Below are 22,969 nucleotides of genomic sequence, written 5' to 3'. Positions count from 1 at the left end.
GCATGTCATATGGGGGTGCAGGGCAGGAGAGAGAATGGAAGTGGTGTCTTCTACCCCTCCACCCATGTATACGTTCCTTGGATTTGGTTAGGCGAGGCTTGTCTTTGATCGGGTCGTTTTGTGGTCTTCTGCCTCTTTTCATGTTACTTTATTTCTGCGAAGGGTTATGCGAGCAACAACACCCAATGACCGTAATAAATAAAGGAAAGAACATGCAGTAAGTAACGAGGCACACAACGTAAGAGAGATGACAGCTGGCGACGAGGCTCCCACGCGGGAGTCAATGCGTGACGTGGCGGGCATGGACAGACGCTCCTGGGTGTTCGGATGAGTCACCGGAGGGGGGGGGGGGGGGGGTAGCCGGCACCAAGTGTTCTCTAATAGAAGCGTGGGAGGCCTGGTGCGTGTCAGACGCGGACTCTCGAAGGCCAGAATTACGTATCCATTTACAACAATCATCGGCACATTACAGAGGCGACACGATAACAAGCCCATGCCATAGTGTGTGTCCGGTTGTCCCAGATTCCATCATCCGGGTCACTGCAGGCTACAAGGCCAGTTGTGGCACTCACTCGGCGCTGCTCAGTGAAACTGTCATGAAAGGAAATGTCTCACTCAAACTTACCCACTTGCAATTCAACTCAGGATCGGTTCATTTTAGCGTTTTTTTAAATCTCACCTGTACATAATAAAACTCACCGCGGGATTAAGACTATGAAAAAGAAGTCGTGTGTATACGTATGTGGAACGGCCAGGCCACACTCTGCTGAGTAGTTTCTTTTTAGGAGTTTTATACAGCGCAAACTCGACCCGAAGGTATCCGAGTGCTTCACATGAGCACCAGTTGCCTGACAGAAGAGCACGTTCATTTTGTTAGGCGCGGGGAGATTAAGCGATTTGCCCAGAATCACAAGATTTTGAGCGTCCCTGACGAGACTGGAACTGTTTTTTCAGCTTGGACAGCAACCTAGCCATTAAGCCACATCCTCGCCCCCAAGTTGTTTGCAGGTGATGGTACAGGCACTCATTTTGAGGACCAGGGCAACTTTTGATCATTAGACTTTGGTCCTAAATTAGAAATACAAGCATTGGCATAGCAAATAGGTCTAGCTTTTGGGACCTTATAGGTGTTTTGCCAGAACTATTGGCTTTGTTAATGTGTTTAAGCTATGTTGTAGAGCACTTGTGACTGCACTTGTGACTGCCTGTTTAGTAGTAAAATATAGCAATATTAGGTGTTTAGAGGACTTCTGACAACTTTTTGGCCCGGTGCCATTTCACCTGCTGCACCATTCAAATATATATAAAAACAAGTGTGATTATTACCCTGTTTAACAGTACACAATTTATTAACCTGAGAAACATGAAAGGTGGAGATGGCCCACCAGATTTTGAACTTGCTTTCTGAATGAGGAAGAGGGAGAAAGAGGAAGGGACATGCCATTGAAAGAGAGGGAGAAAGAAACTGGAGTACGCTTCAACAGAGAATGCTAGAATGTGCAAGAATTAGTATTAATCAGCAGAGGCAAAAGACACCAAAAATAACATTCTGAAGTACGAACTTGATCTTGACAGTCACTCAACTTTTCATCGCTCAAGATCCCTTTCAGGGCCTACGAATACATGAGTGCTGAAAACATATTTTAATCAAGGATGCCCCGCATTTCTACACTCATGTGGAGAATCGTATTACGTGCACAATGATTTAGCAGTCACTGTAGGCTCACCTGAGGAATCGCATACCTGGCGCTGAGTGATTGCAGTCTGCAACACACGGTGCTTAGCAGTCTACACAGAACTCGTCTGATTTTAGCAGCGCGTGGTCAATTGTAAAAGATTTGTTATTCTTCTGCAAAACGAGAAAAAGGGCTGCTGCGGAGCCGACACAAAGAATGCACGCACAGCAGGCAAAGATGTCCGGAAGATATGTTATGTTATGTTAACAAGATTTCTAAAGCGCACTGTTACCCTGAGGTGTCCTGGCGCTGTGTGCTATCTGCCCAACGAGCTAAGTAAAACAGTAGGAAAAAGATTTTAATGAAAAAAGCCAGGTTTTTAGCCCCTTTCTGAAAGAAAGAGTTCCTGAGATGGAAAGGAAGGCCATTCCAGGCCTTGGTGGCACAGTGAGAAAAACTTCTGCCACCCCAACTGAGTTTATGGTAGCGGGGAAGAATAGCAAGTTTAGACTGCAGCGAACGCAAAGTTCTTCCTGGCACATACCATTGAATAGAATGTTTTAGAAAGTCAGGGCCAGTGCCGTTAAGGGCTTTAAAAACTAGACATAGTGCCTTGAACTTAATTCGTGCTGCCACCAGGAGCCAGTATAGAGATCTAATTCCTGCCTTTACTGAGGTGAACCTGGGGGTACCCGTGAGGAGTCTGGCTGCAGCATTCTGCACGGTCTGGAGTCCGGACAGATGTTTCTTTTGAATATTGATGTAAAGACCATTACAATAATCCAGCCGTGACAGAATGAGTGCCGTCACTGCAATTTTTAAACAGTCTTCTGGGAGAAAGGATCTAATTTTTCGTAAGAGTTTAAGTGTAAAGGAGCAGGAAGAAACAACCCTGCTAACCTGATCCTCAAAAGACAGTTTCGCATCTACAAGCACCCCGAGGTTTTTTGCCTTCCTGACTGGAACAGGAAGCCTACCCATCGATGTCGGCCACCAATCAGGAGTCCAAAGATTGGTAGTATTCCCGAGGAGTATAACCTCAGTCTTTTCGGCGTTAAGCTTAAGGCAGTTTGCTGTCATCCAGGTAGCTATTGCCTGGATGCAGTTATGGCATTTAGAGGCTGTCTCAACCTCTGCCCCCTTTTTGATAGACAACACAATTTGTGTGTCGTCTGCATACGATGACAACTTGAAATCAAAAGATTTAACCAAGGTGGCCAGCGGGGTAACATATACGTTAAACAGTGCCGGGCTAAGTGAGGACCTTTGAGGGACCCCACAGGGAAGGACAAAAGGCCTAGAGCTATTTCTGCTGAGATCCACCGTTTGTGATCTGTCAGCCAGAAAGGATTTGAAAAGATCCCATGCCTTACCTCCAACCCCGACCGCTGACAGACGGTCCATCAGAACTTGATGATGGACCGTATCAAATGCGGCCGATAGATCCAAAAGAATAAGAATGGCGGCTCCACCCTGATCTAGGGCCTCTCTGATTTCATCGGTGGATTTCAGCAGTTGCAGTTCGGTACTATGATCAGCACGAAACCCAAACTGCATAGGATCCAAGGATGAGTTCAATTGCAGAAATTGGCTAAGTTGAGTATTCATATTTTTCTCAATCATCTTGCCAGGAAAGGGAAGACGCGAGATGGGCCTATAGCTGCTAGGGTCATTTAAATCCAAATTGGATTTTTTTAATAATGGAAGAACTGAAGCAGTTTTCCAGAGAACGGGAAAACAACCAGATTTAAAGATGGACCGAAATAATGGGGTCAGGGCTTCTCCGATAATATCCGGGACCAGCCTCAAAACCGAGGCTGGGCAAGGATCCAACGGAGACCCAGAGCGAATCTCAGAGAGGAGTTTCATGACTCCCGGCTGTTCAAGAGGTATAAAATGGTCAAGAGTAAGACAGGATCCGTTATGCTCTTGACGTCCTGACAGCACATCCTGATCAGATGGTGTGGGTGTAAAAGTAAAGGACGAGAAAATATTTTCGACCTTTTGTAGAAAGAAAGCAGCCAGGGATTCACAAAGTTCTATGGTACTTTCAATTTTAGGACTAGCAAGGGTCGTTAACTGAGAGATAGTTCTAAAAAGCTCTTTAGAGGAAGAGCTGGCACCTCTAATCTGTTCCCCGTAATAGTGCTTTTTTGTTTCAAATAATAATTTCTTATATTTCGCCAAAGCTATCTTGTAGGCCTCCCTGCTGATATTACTATACTCTTTTCTCCATAGTCGTTCCGATTTTTTACATTCTAGCTTTTGCTTTTTTAAGCTCTCAGAGTACCTTGGCGCAGTAGGATGTACCCGCTTGGTGATACACAATTTGTCTGGCACTAATTTCCTGCAGGCAGAGTCCCCCCAGTCTGTGTAGATGGTTGCTGCCTCGTCAATATCATTTACAGGAGCAAGCAGTGAGCCCTGTAAAAGATTACTTAGGGCGAGATGATCGATGTTTTTCCAACACCTAGATTTTAGAATAACTCTATCCAGCGTTTTGTGGTTTTTGGGATGAGTTTGTTTGAGTTCGAATAAAATGGCTGTATGATCAGTCCAAGTAAGAGGTAATGATTTTAAATAAACAAGATTGGGATGGTTAGAAAAAATACCATCCAAGGTGTGGCCTGCAGAGTGAGTGGAGTCTTCAACCAGCTGTTTGAGTTTGCCTCCGCTCAGTGTTTGGTGAAGTTTTAAGTTGTCAGGATCATTCAGATCTTCAAGGTGAAAATTGAAATCACCCATAACAGTGAAATTCATATTACACAGTCCCTCTTCTAAAAAGGAACCCAAAGAGTCTAGGAACGCACCTCTGAGCCCAGGAGGACGATAAAGAAGGACACAGTTAAAGGTCTCATAGTTTGAGATTTGAATGTTAATCAACAGCGCTTCACAAGTTGGATTTGAAGCATTAGTAAAGCTAGGTATTAGAGAGTCATGATACAGGATTACATTGATGGGTGTAGACAGGACTTTGGACTGCGCTGGCTTGTATTTTATTTTGTTCTTTGTCGTCCAAATTCACTCTTTTAAGCATAATTAAAGTGGCAGCCGAATGATGTGCCACCGCACCAGTGTAACCTACCTCCTTACAACTCGGCTTTAATAAAAAGCATCGCCGAGGCTTGGTAAAGGTTTACACAACACGCAAAGACAAATAACATACCGCAACGGAGCTTGAAGTGGAATGACTGAAAGAAACAAGCACGGCACGAAAGTGAAAGCGACCGCGAGACAGGCAAACGTAAACAAGCGTGGCCACGCTAATTAAAAACAGATGGCCCCTGCGCGCTGCTGCTCGCTCCTGCAAGGTGGATGCCGTGGGAGTCAACATTTTGAGAAGAAGGTGGGACATGTACAAGCTCTTGGCCAATTGCTTGCTTTCTTTTCTGAAAGACAAACGCAAAGGCCAATACAATTACTGTAAAAAAAAAGCCACACGCACAAGTTTCAGAAAAGTGCAGACCGATTCCAAGAGGTTATTTCCAAGAGCAGCGCATGTGTGCTGCGCTAAGCTCAACCGAAAAAGGCGGGAAGTGGAAAAGTGGGAAGAAGTGAAAATTGGGAAACACTGACAAAGTGAGCAAGCAGAAATAGGTAAAGAGATAGGAAGTGTAGGGTGGTGGAAGAGAGAGGCATGAGGTGGAATCAAGACAGGGCATCCCTGGTAGTCACTTGATATGATGCAAAACAAAAGACCTGGTAGTAATAAAGCACTTGTTTGAATACATGGGATAAATAGGAGGGCAATGTAAGCAACTATTACACCATCCAAGGTAGTTCTAATCATCAACTATCAATAACTCCCTTGTGCCATGATACTTAGTATTTTAAAATTCCAAAAAGTGAAAAAACCACCAACCATGTGAAAAATTATTCCACCAACTTCTGTGAAAAACCAGAACAGAAAAAAAGGTGTGAAAAATGAGAAAGCACCTCACGTGCACAACACCAGGGGAGCTGCTGGCAGGTTCTCACCAGTTTGCTCACGAGTTTCTCATCATCGGTGTCTTTCTCATGTGAAAAACAGGGAGGTTTTATTAGGCAGCCCAAAACCAAGAAAGAGGGGAGAACAAAAATATTGTTGATTAAGAAAAGACCCGTGAAGTCTTAAAAGTAAAATTAGGTCTGGCTCACGTGTATAATTCCAATTATTTTATTCCATTCTGTGAGTCATCCCAAGGTTAAAAGCACGGTCATGTTATGTAACCACATTTAACAATGGCCAACATGTTATATTGCCTACTTATCTTTGCGGCAAATTCATCAGGGCGTCAAGGAACTGCAGTCACTTCCCTGGATTTTATCTATTCAAAAAATATAGACAAACTAATGAGAGCCAAGGGCCCGCATACCAGCTCTCAAATGGTTTTAGAATGACAGTGCGATTCGCACTCCTTGTTCCAGTAAAAAGCACATCCGTTGCTTACACCTTCATCGTAAGGTTCCTTGGACCGCGTCTTCACTCATTACTCGTAAGGTTCCTTGGACCGCGTCTTCACTCATTACTGAGTGAAGACGCGGTCCAAGGAACCTTACGATGAAGGTGTAAGCAACGGATGTGCTTTTTACTGGAACAAGGAGTGCGAATCGCACTGTCATTCTAAAACCATTTGAGAGCTGGTATGCGGGCCCTTGGCTCTCATTAGTTTGTCTATATTTTTTGAATAGATAAAATCCAGGGAAGTGACTGCAGTTCCTTGACGCCCTAATGAATTTGCCGCAAAGATAAGTAGGCAATGAAACATGTTGGCCATTGTTAAATGTGGTTACATAACATGACCGTGCTTTTAACCTTGGGATGACTCACAGAATGGAATAAAATAATTGGAATTATACACGTGAGCCAGACCTAATTTTACTTTTAAGACTTCACGGGTCTTTTCTTTCTCAACAATATTTTTGTTCTCCCCTCTTTTTTGGTTTTGGGCTGCCTAATAAAACCTCCCTGTTTTTCACATGAGAAAGACACCGATGATGAGAAACTCGTGAGCAAACTGGTGAGAACCTGCCAGCAGCTCCCCTGGTGTTGCGCACGTGAGGTGCTTTCTCATTTTTCACACCTTTTTTTCTGTTCTGGTTTTTCACAGAAGTTGGTGGAATAATTTTTCACATGGTTGGTGGTTTTTTCACTTTTTGGAATTTTAAAATACTAAGTATCATGGCACAAGGGAGTTATTGATAGTTGAGGATTAGAACTACCTTGGATGGTGTAATAGTTGCTTACATTGCCCTCCTATTTATCCCATGTATTCAAACAAGTGCTTTATTACTACCAGGTCTTTTGTTTTGCATTATTGACTGAGTGGAGGGTGGCCTGGTATAGTTTCCCTCTTAAACTCCTCTTTTTTGAATATAGTCACTTGATATGAGACAGGAAGTGTAGGGGGTGGACAAAAGAGGCATGAGGTGGAATCAAGACCAAGCAGTTCCTGTACTGGTGAGATAAAGAGACAGGAAGTGGAGGGAGGTGCATGAAAGAGGTATGAGGTGGAATCGAGACAGGGCAGCCCTGGTATACACTAGATAAAGAGGCCGGAAGTAGAGGGAGGTGTATGAAAGACGTATGAGGTGGACTCAAGAAAGGGTAGCCCTGGTATTCACTAGATAAAGAGGCAGGAAGTGGAGGGAAGTGTATGAAAAACGTATGAGGTGGAATCGAGACAGGGCAGCCCTGGTATACACTAGATAAAGAGGCGGGAAGTAGAGGGAGGTGTATGAAAGAGGTATGAGGTGGACTCAAGATAGGGCAGCCCGGGTATTCACTAGATAAAGAGGCAGGAAGTGGAGGAAAGTGTATGAAAGACGTATGAGGTGGAATCGAGACAGGGCAGCCCTGGTATACACTAGATAAAGAGGCGGGAAGTAGAGGGAGGTGTATGAAAGAGGTATGAGGTGGAATCAAGATAGGGCAGCCCTGTTATTCACTTGATAAAGAGGCAGGAAGTGGAAGAAGGTGTATGAAAGACGTATGAGGTGGAATCAAGACTGTCCGCCTTGGTATTCTGCCAACATGAAAAATGGCAAAATTGGCAGTGAGCTCCTAAGGGTAATTTTGGGCCTCTGTACTTATATATATTTTTTTCAAATTAGGCTGTAGTTGGGTATAAATCAGGAGTAACAAATATACATAGTTAGGCTCCATTTTGGCTCCTTCTCTAATGAAATCAAAGTGAAGAGTGCTACGCTCAGCTCTTCACCAACAGATAACAGATGCCGACTACTAGAACCGGCGAAGATGCTTCTAATAATTAAAGCCCAAAAGGCAAGGAATTCTATTGACCAGAAGAACTGGAGGCCTTCTTAGAAGCTTTGGGACTGTTGCCGTGGATACTACACAGCTTAAGACAGATAATGTATGCACCAAGACCAGTACTTAATTTGTAAAAAAATAAGTGCCAGGGCCCTCATCTGGAGGTCACATCTTCCTGCACCGCCCATTGCCACTATCAGCGCTGCCAAGTACAGTAACAACATAGCTATTAACTGTTAGACCCGGCCTCGTGGCATGGCCATCCCTGTCCCCGCACCACATATCCTGACCCATGCACCTCATGCAGCCCCCAAGCACACGGCCTAGCCGATCCTTCCCACCAGAACACACACACACCCGACCCGGACTTCCCCGTCCGTGGCCTTCCTCCTTTCGGCCACACCGGGCCCGCGCGCCCACTTCATGCACCATGATGGCCGCCCGGCCCCAGCGCGACCCTGGCCTAGAGGCGCCACTCCGGCTGGAGGACATCGCGCTCCCATTGGGATGAGAGAGGGAGGAGCAGTTTCCATCGCACCTCTGAGCTCCCCTGGGAAGGTGGGTTTCGATCGGCCCTCCGGCCTCCCCGAGGGCTGGCTCCACGCCTGCTGGGTGTCTGGGACTCCTCCCGACCCGGCCCTGAAAGGATCAAAAGACAATGGCAGGAAACCCCGACAAGCGACCCCCAGGTGACAAGACCCCTGCCTGCACAGACTCCGGACATCAAAGAGGAGTCGACCTATAACAAGGGGTGCTCTGGGACTATCCGGCAGATTCGCCTTTGGAAACACCTGAGCCCTGCTGAGTGACTCGCGGCTCCCTGAAGATCGTAAGACCTCCGAACTTGTGCTTGAGCCCTGCTGAGTGACTCGCGGCTCCCCGAAAGATCGTAAGACCTCCGAACTTGTGCTTGAGCCCTGCTGAGTGACTCGCGGCTCCCCGAAAGATCGTAAGACCTCCGAATTTGTGCTTGAGCCCTGCTGAGTGACTCGCGGCTCCCTGAAGATCGTAAGACCTCCGAACTTGTGCTTGAGCCCGGCTGAGTGACTCGCGGCTCCCCGAAAGATCGTAAGACCTCCGAACTTGTGCTTGAGCCCTGCTGAGTGACTCGCGGCTCCCACAGACTCTCCTGGTCCCGCCGGACCCCAACGACGACAAGCGTATCCCCCAGCTCGAGGATTGTGAGCTGTGCGCCGGGTACGCCCCTGCATTTGATCCATATCCCCAAAGACTGTCCCGCTACCTCCTACCCCCCCCCCCCCGAGACTCTGTGAGCCCGTGCTCTACTTGTATATATTTGCCTTGCTGATCATAAAGATCCTACGACTCCGATTTGATAAAGGTTTGTTCTTAAGAACTCACGGTGTGGCGTCTCTTTGTCGTGTGGTGCCGAGTGTACGATCCTAGATACGAGATTCCTCCCCTGAGGAGTCTCCCGCCAGTGCCCGGCTACGATACCTCGAGGGTTGGTCTCAGGATAGTCAGTGCCCCCTCCGGGCTCCTCTGAGGTCGCCTTCTAACTTTCCATCACATTTCTACAGTTTTGACAATTCTGACTATTCCAGGCCCCCAGAGCTACAAGAATGGCTTTGGCAGCAGGCATTAATCATTTTCTATTTTTGATAAAGAGATTTTATTGATTTTTATATCAAGAATGTATAATACAATGTGACACACAGTTGATTGTTACATTTTGCAATTGCAAGGCGTTGGCATACAATCGATACAACACATCGTTACAGTGCAGCAGCGACATTGACACCCTCTTCCCAAAATGATATCTTGAAGATATAGGTCGATTTATTTCCCCCATACTCGGCTGTGTTTAAGGGGGAAACACCTGGCCTTGTAGAGAGGCTTTTTCTCTAACACCACCAGTCTACCCCCTGGCACCATTGTGAAAGAGTGGGACTTGAAGAGGAACTCCAACAAGCAGCAATTTCCCTCTTAGCGACCATAAGGGCGTCCCCAGGTCGGTCAGCCCTTGTACCATATAAGCCCTCAAGGACACCCAACAAAAGCGTGAGGGAGGAGAGGGGGACCTCCCATCCCAGCACCCCAGACATTTCATACACCTCTGCCAAACAGAACCTTTGAATGATAGGGCACAGCCAAACCCCATGATAAAAATCATTAGGAGCATCGCCACCCGAGGGCAAGCATGGTCAAGGATAAATCCTGCTTGGTGGAGCTGGGCCGGAGAGAGATAAGCATCATATAGGTAATATACCTGGATCATTCATAACCTGGAAGAAGTTGTGATTATTCTGGGTGCTATCAGTGCATCACGCTAATCAGGATCCCCAAGGGGTCCCAAGCATGCCTCCAATCGGACCCTGAGTTGATCTAAGGTACCTGGGGACATATTATCAAGGGCTGGCGATAACATTATCGCCGCTTTAGCGTCAGTTTTTGGGCGAAAAGCGGCGATAATTTTATCGCATTATCAACAAGAACATGCTAGCACATGTTTCCTTGCCTTAGCACCCGTTGTCAGCACGCCTCGCATCGCATCGTTAATGAGATGCAAAGGAGGCGTGCCTGACAAAACTCCATGGGAAAATATCGCTAACCAAGCTTCGTGATATCATCAACAAGGGGTAGCGATATTTGAAATTGCGTTAACTATGCCTTAACGCAGGAATTTAACGTCTGTTAAATTCCTGACTAAGGCATACCTAACATGGGAGGTGGATTGTGAGGCTAAGACCACAGGGCCCTATCATCAACCATATCGCCGTTTTCCACGGAACATCGCTGGAAAACCAGCGTTGTTCCATGGAAAATGCCGATATCCCCGCTATCGCTGGAATTTATATCGCCTTGGTGATACGCGTTGTTAATAACGCACTAACCGGGCGATAATTTCCATCGATAGACAGCGATAAATAAAAAAGCGCTAAGCACGCTTTGGCGATATTTATCGCCGTCTATTGATGATATGCCCCATGGAGTGTTAATTACTAGAGTGCAGAATGTTTTAGAGACTCCTCCTTTACCCAAGAAACCCATTAACAGCTTAGCCTCCTGTGGATCAAACTCCAAGATTAATGCATCTTGGAAGATATGTGACTGAAATGCATGTCTTAGGTGGAGGTATTTATAAAATTGCATGTGGGACATGGTTTGTATAGTTTGAAGTTCTTGATATTAACATATGTGGGTCCCCAACCATACGTCACCCAGTTGTGAGATCCCAATGAGGTCCCATCTGCTGAAACCCTGCAGAGATGCCACCTCTCCCAATCACGTACCATGCCAAAGAGGTGTTTGCTGTGTGAGTTTGGCATCCCAGTGAGATGCTGTAGAGCAGCCATCGATGCCTGTAGGGCCAGATTGGTCACCGAGGGCGTAGAGTTTGGTATAGGGGAACCATACAACATAGACAGAATGCGGGGGAACTTCATCAGGGTGAGTTCCAGATGATAGGACTGGTCTAACCACCCCGTTAAACCAGTCATGGATAATCGAAAGGTGTGATGCTAAGTGACATAAGAAGAGGTTAGACATACTCAGTCCGCCGTCATTGGGGCCCCGCTGGCAATGAGAAAATGCAAGGCCCGCCCTAGAACTACGCCATAACAAGGAAGTTGCAGCACTAGCCATAGTCCAAAATCATTTCCGCAGAATAAAAAGTGGCAAATTTGGGAAAATATAGAGAAAACAAGGTAAAACCATTATTTTATAAGGGGCGATACGTCCCATTACATTTAGCAAAAGTGATTGCCACCTGTCCAAGTTACCCCTGGCCCTCCGAGTGAGGGGTTCTACATTAAGGGCCCATGCAAGTTCAGGATGTAGCGCAACCCAGATGCCCAGGTATGTGAAGCTCAGACGATGGATGGGTATGACATCTTGCCAGTCAATACAGTACTGGGAGGGGGCCACGAGCACCAATAGTGATTTAACAGGGTTTATTTTAAGACCTGAGGCTTCCCCAAAACACTGTAAGAGTAGGAGACAGGGTGCCCACTCTGTACGGGATTTGCCTAGTAGAGCAGGATGTCATCCGCATACAATGCGATCTTCATGATCTGCGTTCCATTTCAATCTATGGATCAATGTGTCTATTCAGACGATACGCACCAAGGGCTCAATCGCAGTACAAAAAGGAGTGGGGACAGGGGACAGCCTGGCCTGGTCCCTCGACCTATGGGAAGGTGTGGGAGAGGACCCAGTTAATCTGAACTCTCACCTTTGGATTAAAATATAATGCTTGGACTGTATCCCTGAAGCGAGGTCTGATCCTAGCCTAAAACAGTAGGGCTAAATTTGGGAATAGGAGTTGACGTTGGGAGAGGGCCACATGAAGGCATCTAAGGCAGTGTCATGTGCAACGGCTGGCACAAAACCACATTGGCAAACACAAGGAGATGATGGACGGAGTGCTGAAACTTTTCAAACACTCCCCCCAGGCCCAGATCCGGGTTAAATCCATCATCATTCTTTATCTCACTTTGCTACCCCAGGTCAGACACAGCTATATGCAAATCAGTCTTGACCCTTTGCCTCATGGGAACAGTCCAGCCCGAACTGTCAAGCTATGTCTTCCCTGGACCGGAAACAAGCATCCTAGGACGGCTTTCGGACTAACAGCCCTCTTCAGCCAGGCTAGCTTAAATCCAGTGGCAAAGTGAGCAAAGGACCCACGTCTGGGCATACCCTGCCAACTAAGGGCAAACAAAGCAAACACAAGGAGACGATGGACGGACCACTGAAACTTTTCAGACACTTACCCCCAGTCACTGATCTGGGTTGAATCCATCATCAGTCTTTGTCTCACTTTGCCACCCCAGTTCAGACACAGCTATATGCAATAAAACCACATTGGCCAGGGTGAACCAGTGTGGGCAACACTCTCTTAAGCCGTGTGGCCGATAAGGTCGCTAAGATCTTAACTTCCCTGTTGTTCGGAGATATTGAGTGACAGTCTGCACATGAAGTAGATAGAGGCTGTGCCTTAGGGATCATGACCTTCGTGGCAATGTCTATGTCTGTGGGAAATGTACCTAGGACCCCAGCCTCTTTATAGAGGGCTAGGAGGTGTGTGTTCAAAATGTCCCAGAATGTCTGGTAATACTCGCTTGGGAACCCATCAGGCCAGGGGTTTTCCCTGGCTTCATCTTTGATAATGCACCCTTCTTCAACCGAGAAGGGTTTTTCTAGAGCCTTAACTAACTTAGGCCTGTGAAAGGTGAGGAAGCGGAAAGTCTGAGAGGAATTTAGTAGGGAAAGCTGGATCTGTGCCAGAAGGGACTGTGTATAGCTGGTGGTAGTAAAGAGCAAAGGCCTGCGTAATCTCAGGGAGAGATTGGGAGAAGCACTGTGTTTGTCAATGATCTCTGCTATGATCTAATTTACGTGATAGCAGGATGCCAGCTAATGTAGCAGTTTCCCATTCTTGTCCCCCCATCCATATATTCTCTCTGTTGTGGCATGCCACAGATGCTTGGCCTCTTTTAGAGATATGAGGAAAATGTCCTTGTATATCAGGGCCATGTGTCGAAAGGTGCCATCATCAGGCTCTGTCTCAATCGGAGTTTCTAAGCGAAGGGCTTGGGCCTCCAACTAAGTGATGTGTAGAGAACGTGCATGTTCCTGTACCTGAATTTTGCCTTTGGCAAACCCACGCATTGTGGTCTTACTAGCAGCCCAGAGAGTACACACGGTGGCATCTGACCCTTTTTTATTATGAAAGTGTGTTTGTAATTTTTCCTCATGGGCTTGGACAAAATCCTTATCCTGTAGACACAACACGTTGAGACGCCACATAGGTTGTGGACCCTCGAGCCAAGGTGGAGAAGGATCAGGGCATGATCAGATATACCACAAGCTAGTGTCTGAATGAGGCTAATATTACAACAGTCGGGGGCCAGCAGAAAGATGAGGTCTATACAGGAGTGGGAGTGAGTTGAAGCTGAGTCTTGCGTGTATTGGCGGCGTCATGGGTGCCAAGCACTCCATGCATTGCAGAGTCCCACGGCCACTGCCCAATCAGAGTCTACGGGCACCAGCACGCCTCAAAACAGAAGGAGGACCAGTAGCATCAGACTCAGGGATAGTGACCGCGTTAAAGTCTCCTCCTATTACGGTCAATCTCTGCCGTAGATCCAGAGAGACCCTTGAAAGGTATTGAAAGATCACAGTGTGAACTGCAAGAGGTGCGTAAACACTAACTAGATTAACCATTTTGCCTTCAAGTATCCCAGTGATAGTGCGGAAACGACCCTGTGGGTTTCAGGTCTCCAGGGAGACCGTGAGGGGAAAGGAACACTGCAAGAAGATGGCCACTCCCCTAGAACCACTAGAATACCCTGCATGGAAGACCCTATCATATCCTCTGCGCAACCAGGAAGGGGCAGTTATCCTCAGGAGATGTGTCTCCTGGAGCAAAAGGACCAGAGAGAGATGGCGGTAGGCGATGGTCAGGATCACAGTGTGTTTCACCCGGTCCAGGAGGCCGTTAATATTCCAGGACAGAATATGGAAGAACGCCATCACGGGGAGGGATACGCACAAGTGCAACAAGAAGTAGATAGGGGAAGCTATTCGCATTGCCGTGAGGACAGGGGGGTGAGCGCATTGCGCAATATGAGGAGCCAGGTCTCAGCACGCATCGCATGGTATAGGATGTGCATGTGTTTCGGTGTGTGTCTGAAAACATAAAGTAGGGTGTAAGGTGAAGATTAAGACAGGTTAATAATAACAGTTGAAACAATAACAATGTCTTATTCTGAAAACGCCACCCCCCAACTCCTGCCCCACCTTATACTTCTACCCTAGAAGCATCTGTCACCCTATCAAGGAAACTGAAAAAAGAAAACGATATTCAAGAGGGGGTTCATACATCTATTGATCCCTCCACCAAGAAAGGATATCTACTTGCCAACAGGTGGGATAAGTTTTAAGAAAAGCTAGGGTACCCCAATACGTGAACCTGGGGTGAAATATGCGGTAAAAAAACAATGGTTAGGGTGTGGCCAAAAGGTCCAATAATAAAGTGATCCTAAGGAGAGAGCACTTATGGTTAGAGAGTTGAAGATTAATTATTTTAAAGGAGCAAAAAAATTAATAATGTACATAGGGACATAAGTCAGTTCATGTGAAACATTTATTTCCACAACAATAGAATTCAGGTGCTCACACAATAAGTGAAAGAGGCGTGATGTGCAGAGTGATGGTGAAGTTTAAAATAACGGCATCGCATTGACAACAATAGTGAAAAACTCCTCAAGCAACTTTATAGAATAGGAAGAGTTTTGTTGTAAAGGGTCAACGGCGTTTCGATCTCAACTGTACGAGATCATCATCAGGACATATAACGGGTGAGCAAGCTGAATCTAAAATGAGGAAAAACGGGCAAATAAATAAGCTATAGTTTGATCCCTACATGTAGTATAATTAGTACAATCAGAGGCTCCTTCTTATAAAAAACATAATGACATATATAAATATATATTACTCCTGAATTATTCTGTATAACATGTCTAGGGGTCAAGGTAGGTGTGGAAATACATGAATTAAGGCAAATACAGAAGCGAAAGACATGATTTAAAGGCAATTCGGAAGCGAAAGTCAACGATGTAATATACAAGTGGTGAAAGTATTTAAACGGTGGAAAAGAGAAGATAAATAGTAGCGATTCAGAAGCAAAAGACCAGTAATGGTGAAAATGCTGCATGTGAATACGCAAGCATAGGTGGGAGTACAAGGAATAATTTGCGCTAGTAGGAAGGTAGAGTTGAGAGCGCAGATGAAGCTGGGTAGCAACCCGCTAAATGAGAGAAGGAGGGAGAGGGAGAACACTCAGAGTAGACTTACTGATGCAATTATTCGTAGCTCAAGGAAGAGCAATTGAGGGCTTCAGAAAACAGCTGAGGGTAGACAAGTTCACCCAGATTAATTCGCTGAAGGTACGAGCGTGAGAATATCACGTGCTGTAAAGGAGTTAGAGCAGTAATTAGAAACTGGTGTGCGTCCGTGAAGGGCGCTTGCAAGGAAAGTGGTGAAAGGAAACACTTACTGTGTAAACTTGAAAGGCAGGGTCAGCTGTATAAATTGCGCTTAATGAGTTGCTGTCAATAAGTTTCTGTTAAGGGCAAAAGGAGGGTGGGGGGGTCAGAAACTCCAAGGTAAAGATTAAATGATGGTAAAAGAGTATGCGCAGTCATAGTACTTACAGTTAAAGTCAATCCCAGTTCATATTTGGAAAGTCTTGGGAGAGGAGCTCAGCGCGTCATGCTGCTTGGGCTGTTCACATTTAGTGAGAGAGGGAGACAGAGAGGGAGACAGAGTGAGCCAGGAACAGGGCGGAGCTAATTAGCACACACCTGCGAGATGGACTACCGTATGGCCAGTTCCTCAGAATCAGAAGAAACTGTAAATTCAAAGAAGATTTCTTCTTAGAAGCCAACTCACTATGCAAGAAGCTCACTGAAAGAGGCTATCCCAAACGCCTAGTAAAACGTTCCATGAAACAGGCCTGGTACTCACACCGTGAACACCTGCTTCAGCCCAAAGTCAAAACACCATTATCCAGAATTACATGTGTGACCACATTTTGTCCTGTGAGTAACAAACTGATGAAAATGATCAAAAAACATTGGACAGTCCTAGCGCCACTAAATCTCGCAACAGGCACCCTACTTTTTTCATTCAAAAGAGGTCGCAACATAAAAGACCGTTTGGTTAGGGCCTACAAACCTACAAAAAGAGATCTGACTATACACCCCTACCTCAATCTTCCTCCACTGCAAGGGAACTACAAATGTAACAACTGCATGGCATGCGAGTCCACTACTAACACCAAAGTATTTGAATTTGAGAACTTTAAGTATACTTTACAGTCTTTTTCAAATTGCAATTCACAAAATGTAATCTACTGAATTGAGTGTCCATGCAAACTGAGGTACATCAGCCAAACCACACAAAAGATCAAGGCAAGAATCGCCCAACACAGGAGCAGAATCCGATGTAAGATCACGACGACGCCCCTCGTGGAACACTTTATATCAAAAGGACACTCTGAAACTCTGAAACAGACTTCACTTGGCAGGGCATTGAAACCCTTCACTCCAATGTTAGGGGAGGAAACCAACAACAGATCCTCAACCGATTGGAATGCAAAGGGATTTCTAATTGCCGCACTATTGAACACGGTCTCAACTCGATTGATGAATGGAATGCCATACTATAAACATTTGACTATTTATATCTGCACATTTTGACCTCAGCCACCTGATACCACTATGTACTTCTTGCTTAGTGTTTTCCTAACAGAGGTATGCACACTTCCTTATGTTGGAACCTCTTGCCACCCATTGGTTCATGTGCTACCCATTGGTTCATGTCTAGTTTATATGTTGCCACAGTAATTGAATATCAGTGAATACATTGCTAGAACATATGCCTTAACTGATTTTGTGGTTGGTTTTTAATTCATATCGCAACTACCTCAGTGGGTACAACACATTAGGTTGTTTAAGAATTAATTCTGCTATCATGTGCCTGAAACAGTTGTTGCACACACATTGATTTATTTTTTCCTATGACTTTCTTCTCTTTTCTTACTCTGCTGAGTTAGTACATTTCCCTCGATCCCTTACTTGATTCCTACTGACAGCCATTTCCCTTCAGCATGCTCCCTTGCACACAACCGTTTGCAGGTGTGTGCTAATTAGCTCCGCCCTGCTGCTGGTTTCACAGCTGACACAGACCTTAAGTACTTCCTGGCTCACTCTGTCTCCCTCTCTCACTAAACGTGAACAGCCTAAGCAGCATGACGCGCTGAGCTCCTCTCCCAAGACTTTCCAAATATGAACTGGGATTGACTTTAACTGTAAGTACTATGACTGCGCATACTCTTTTACCATCATTTAATCTTTACCTTGGAGTTTCTGACCCCCCCACCCTCCTTTTGCCCTTAACAGAAACTTATTGGCAGCAAATCATTAAGCACAATTTATGCAGCTGACCCTGCCTTTCAAGTTTACACAGTAAGTGTTTCCTTTCACCACTTTCCTTGCAAGCGCCCTTCACGGATGCACACCAGTTTCTAATTACTGCTCTAACTCCTTTACAGCACGTGGTATTCTCACGCTCGTACCTTCAGCGAATTAATCTGGGTGAACTCGTCTACCCTCAGCTGTTTTCTGAAGCCCTCAATTGCTCTTCCTTGCGCTACGAATAATTGCATCAGTAAGTCTACTCTGAGTGTTCTCCCTCTCCCCCCTTCTCTCATTTAGCGGGTTGCTACCCAGCTTCATCTGCGCTCTCAACTCTACCTTCCTACTAGCGCAAATTATTCCTTGTACTCCCACCTATGCTTGCGTATTCACATGCAGCATTTTCACCATTACTGGTCTTTTGCTTCTGAATCGCTACTATTTATCTTCTTTTCCACCGTTTAAATACTTTCACCACTTGTAATTTACATCGTTGACTTTCGCTTCCGAATTGCCTTTAAATCATGTCTTTCGCTTCTGTATTTGCCTTAATTCATGTATTTCCACACCTACCTTGACCCCTAGACATGTTATACAGAATAATTCAGGAGTAATATATATTTATATATGTCATTATGTTGTTTATAAAAAGGAGCCTCTGATTGTATTAATTATACTACATGTAGGGATCAAACTATAGCTTATTTATTTGCCCGTTTTTCCTCATTTTAGATTCAGCTTGCTCACCCGTTATATGTCCTGATGATGATCTCGAACAGTTGAGATCGAAACGCCGTTGACCCTTTACAACAAAACTCTTCCTATTCTATAAAGTTGCTTGAGGAGTTTTACACTATTGTTGTCAATGCGATGCCGTTATTTTAAACTTCACCATCACTCTGCACGTCACGCCTCTTTCACTTATTGTGTGAGCACCTAAATTCTATTGTTGTGGAAATAAATGTTTCACATGAACTGGCTTATGTCCCTATGGACATTGTTAATTTTTTTGCTCCTTTAAAATAATTAATCTTCAACTCTCTAACCATAAGTGCTCTCCTTAGGATCACTTTATTATTGGACCTTTTGGCCACACCCGAACCATTGTTTTTTTACCGAACAGGTGGGATAAGGCAGTATATCATAGAGTATGATCAGGTTACCTTAATTACCTGTAATAGTAACATCACAGTGCAGGAGTTAAAGAAAGATTGAGATCTTGCAAAGTCTCATCAGGTACCGAGGACCCTACGTCCAAGGAAGTCTCTGTAGCAACTTCTTATGCACCCTCACCGGAAGCTCTAGGTGGTGCGACAATGTGGGAGAGAGTTCCCGTGCGGGAGGAGATCCAGAGGGCGACATGGATTGATTGGCGAGACAATTTCTTCTGCGGGAGCGGGTACAATATCTACGCGGTTTGGGTGCTGGTGTTTGTCCAGGCGGTCCCACAGCCCCCGCACAATGAGGCAAGGTCCCCGCATGATCTCGAAGGGGTCAGTCCTCTGTGATCCTTGACCACGCTAACTCTGGAGTATCAAAGAAATAGGATTTGTTGGCGTGGATCACTTGGAGCTTAGCAGGAATCAGGAGGCGATATTGGAGACCCATCGCTCTAAGCTTTTGTTTGAGCTCCTTTTAGGAATGAGCAGGGGAATTTATAATTTTTGATCTTCATTGTCCAGAGACTACCAGAAGGACATGTCCTTGACCTATATTCAAGTGGTATGCCAGCAATACCTGCTACTCTACCAACCCATCGGGGGAAGTGGCCCAGGGCACGGACGCAACTCAGCTCAGGGCCTTTGACCTAAATTTCAGGCATGTTCTCCTCCCGGCGGGCCTCAGCAACCGCGCAGTAATGTAGCTCCAACTCCACAGCACCACACATTGTCCAACGAACATTGGACCTACCCGGCCCGCGTTGCAGCTCTGTCCAGGGCTCTATGGATGGTCCCACCGTTCTGCCTGGCCGGTGGTCGGGGAGAAAAAGGGGTAGGGGGAAGGCCTCCAAAGAGACCACGACACAGCCACCCACCAGGTCTAGGCCTCTGAAGACCAATGAGTAGATGGCCGCAAGATCTAACTGCTCCCATCCCCCTCACCTCTGTTGATCAGTGCCTCCAGGGACCCCAGCAAGGGGCAGCAGCAGCTGCTCCTCAGTGCTGGATTGTAGGCCCAGCTCTCTCCTGCCGCAGGGCTCCTCCCATCAAGGCGGCCTCTTCCTCACAGCCGTTTAAACTAAGGGTAAACCCAAAAAGTCGCTGGGACCTGGGTATCAAAACAGTAGAAAGGAAATGGTCCCAGAACAAAGGAGCTTGTAAAAGCCTAAACAGAATCAACAGTAATGAAAAATACAACAATGAAATAGCATCCAAGTGTTATTTAATCACACCTAGATGGGAACATATTAATGTAGAAAAAGATTCACAATATTCAATCAGTGCGGGGTGCCACGGGGTAAGGGAAGGGAGTGATGGATTGGGTAAGGTAATAGGATAAGTGACATGAAAAGACTTTTAATACTCGTACAAATCAATTGTTTGGCACGCGATAATGTGCCAATTAATTAGTATGAAATCCATTCACAGAGGAAAATAGATGATTTGACAAAAACCATATACGATCAAAGGAAACCAGTGCACATTGCACTATTGTCGGTATTGGCAAAGTCTTATGTCGACGTTTCGACCCCAAAGCATAGGTAGGCGACTGAGGTCCTTACTGGCGGGGTCTTCCTCAGGACAAACGGATAGGTGGAGCAGAAGGGGAAGGCACCTGAAGAGACATTGGGTAAGTATTAAAAACTGTGTCGAGTCCCAACTGAATTAACTTAGGGAGACTGGGTGAGCGAAAACATCGCCATAGTTACCATATTAGAAACAGGGCATCTAATCACTTGGAACGTTCGCGTCCGGGGGCGCAGGGCCTGGTGGGCTCCGAGGACTGTAGGGGGTGGAGTTCACCTGTAATGAATTTAAGGTGTCATTGTAACCATCCATAAGCGGGTTGAATGGAAGAGGGCCTGGTACATTTGCATTTGGACTTGACTTACAGTGATTGGTGTGCACTACTACCATATCGCAGACCATTACGTGTCACATACTAGTCCGTTTTTTTTCTGGCCGATTTTTGTTGATCTTGCCAGTTGAACTTTCTACTTCGTCATGCCCGAATCAATAGCATCATCCGTTGCATCCATGGAAATTGCCTTTGAGGAGGAGAGGTTGGAGCTCTACACTGTTAGGGAATTGAAATCCATTTGCAAAAACCAAAAAGTCCAAGTCAGAGGCCTCACTAGGAAGGACGAGCTACAAAAGGCGCTGAGGGCCTGGATAGCAGCCAGAGATGCACACGGGCAATCTGGTGATCTTAGTGGAGAGGTGGAGGGGCCTATTCCTAGGGTGGATTTGCTTTTGGGAGGGGGGAACCCTTCAGACCAGGCAGCAGTTGCCTGTCCCCAGAGGAGCTGGTGTCCTGGCGAGAAGCAAGGAAGTTCGAGTTGGAAAAACTCAGGATGGAAAGTGTGAGGGAAGACAAAAGAATAGCCATGGAGGAAAGGAAGATGATGTTAGACCATGAGCATGGTCTTAAGGAGCTGGAGCTAAGGAGTAGGCCCGGCTCAGATGGTAGCAGCAACATGTCAAGACAGGCAGACAGAATTGTGCACATCCCTAAGAATGTGGGCAAGGAATTCAAGAAGGGGATGGCATACAAAGGTGGTTTCACGGGTATGAGGCAGCAATCCACATGAATGGGGTCCCTGAGGAGAATTGGGGAGCAGGATTGTGGCCTCTCTTCCCTGAAGGGACACTTTAATAGCTTTGGGTAAGGGGTATCACCTCATCTATCCAGACATGAAGGACGCCCTTCTCACTAAGTATGGTCTCACTCCTGAAAAGTACAGGGATCAGTTCAGGTCCAGTAAGAAGTACGATGCCAACACTTGGTTGGAATGTGTGGATGTGTTTTGCCGATCACTGGATGGCTGGGTGAAGGGCAGTAATGTGACAGATTTTCAGGGGCTCTACAATTTGATTGCATGGGAGCATGGGAGCACCTGTCCAGTCTATGTTTTGCAGATCTAGTAAACTGACTGACCCCAGGAAGCTTGCTATGGAGGCGGACCACTGGGTGAGTACCAGGGTCCACAAGAAAGCGTTTGGGGGAGCCTCAGCCAAAGGCAGGGACCCCAGCAGAATAGTGCGGGGGACAAGGGTAAAGCACAGGAGTTTTCTAAAGGCCCCCAAACTAACATCCAGGGTAAAGGTTCCCATCCCCCCGCATATAAGAAACAAGGGGTCTCGTAGTTAAAGCCTGCTGAGACCGGCCCCTGCAAATGTTTTCATGTCACCAGGTGGGGCACATGAAGGGGGACCCCAGGTGCTCAAAGGAGGAACAGCCACCCACCGGTGGGCAGTCCAAGGTGTTGGCTAGTGTAGTGCTTGGGGAGGAGGAGGAGTACCCACAGGAGGGTGGGGACCCCGCAGTAATGACCCTCGTCTCACTAGGGGACAGTGAGTTGGTACCAGGGATCCAGGTAACACAAAGAAATACAGCACCTGGGTGACCATCAATGGGAGAAAGGTAGAGGCTCTCAGGGATACTGGAGCCAGTATGACCTCAGTCCTGTGTCACCTGGTCTCTGAGAAGCAGGTAGTCCCTGGGGCATTCCACCAAGTAATTGCAGTCGACAATTCAGAGCGCCAGTGTCTGGTGGCACAGGTTCCCTTCGAGTGAGGGGGGTCTCAGGTCCCTTGAGGGTGGTTGTGAGCCCTTCCATGCCTGTAGATTGTCTGCTCAGTAACGACCTGGAGCAGTTCTTGTGGAAGGATGTTGAGCTCAGGTCCCACTTGGAGATGCTTGGGTTGCCAGAGTGGGCATGCGTGTCCACTCGGTCCATGGCGGGAACAGGTGGCTGAACTGGGGAACATCTCTGAGCTGACCCATTGGCAGCAAGAAGGGGGTCCCACCAGGGAGGAGTTCTGCCGGGAGCAGAAAGAGTGCCCTTCTCTGGAGGGTCTGTGGCGGCAGGCCGCAACCCAGGCGACTGGTGATCAGTACGGATCACATTGGATCTACTGGGAGAATGATCTCCT

Source organism: Triturus cristatus, chromosome 3_1, assembly GCF_964204655.1.
Source record: "Triturus cristatus chromosome 3_1, aTriCri1.1, whole genome shotgun sequence".
NCBI classification, from domain to species: domain Eukaryota; kingdom Metazoa; phylum Chordata; class Amphibia; order Caudata; family Salamandridae; genus Triturus; species Triturus cristatus.
Note: the sequence above shows the minus strand (reverse complement) of the source record.